At 49.1% G+C, this 279-nt stretch overlaps 1 protein-coding gene across 1 annotated transcript in view; it reads left to right on the forward strand.

Annotated features, from left to right (window-relative positions):
* The window catches only part of LOC107670597 (C5a anaphylatoxin chemotactic receptor 1-like), a 7,969-nt gene that overhangs the window by 1,258 nt on the left and 6,432 nt on the right, over positions 1–279 (forward strand). The window lies entirely within an intron of this gene.

Here is a 279-nt window from a genome sequence, read left to right on the forward strand (position 1 = left end):
AGGTTTTTTAACATTAATATGAGTTCCCCTAGCCTGCCTATGGTCCTCCAGTGGCTAGAAATGGCGATAGGTGTAAACCGAGCCCTGGGTATCCTGCTTTGCCTTTGAGAAAATGAAAGCTCAGATGGCCCAATCCGGAATCTTCCCTTTATGTCGTCATACGTCATACGGGGTCCTCCCCTTTCTCTGCTTTGCCCGCCCAGAGAATTTGGCCCGCCCATGAGAAAATGAGCAATGAGCTTGCGAGGCGAGCGCAATATTTTTTTTTCCTCGAGAGAC

This window comes from Sinocyclocheilus anshuiensis, unplaced genomic scaffold (genome assembly GCF_001515605.1).
Source record: "Sinocyclocheilus anshuiensis isolate Anshui unplaced genomic scaffold, SAMN03320099.WGS_v1.1 scaffold140, whole genome shotgun sequence".
Lineage (NCBI taxonomy): Eukaryota > Metazoa > Chordata > Actinopteri > Cypriniformes > Cyprinidae > Sinocyclocheilus > Sinocyclocheilus anshuiensis.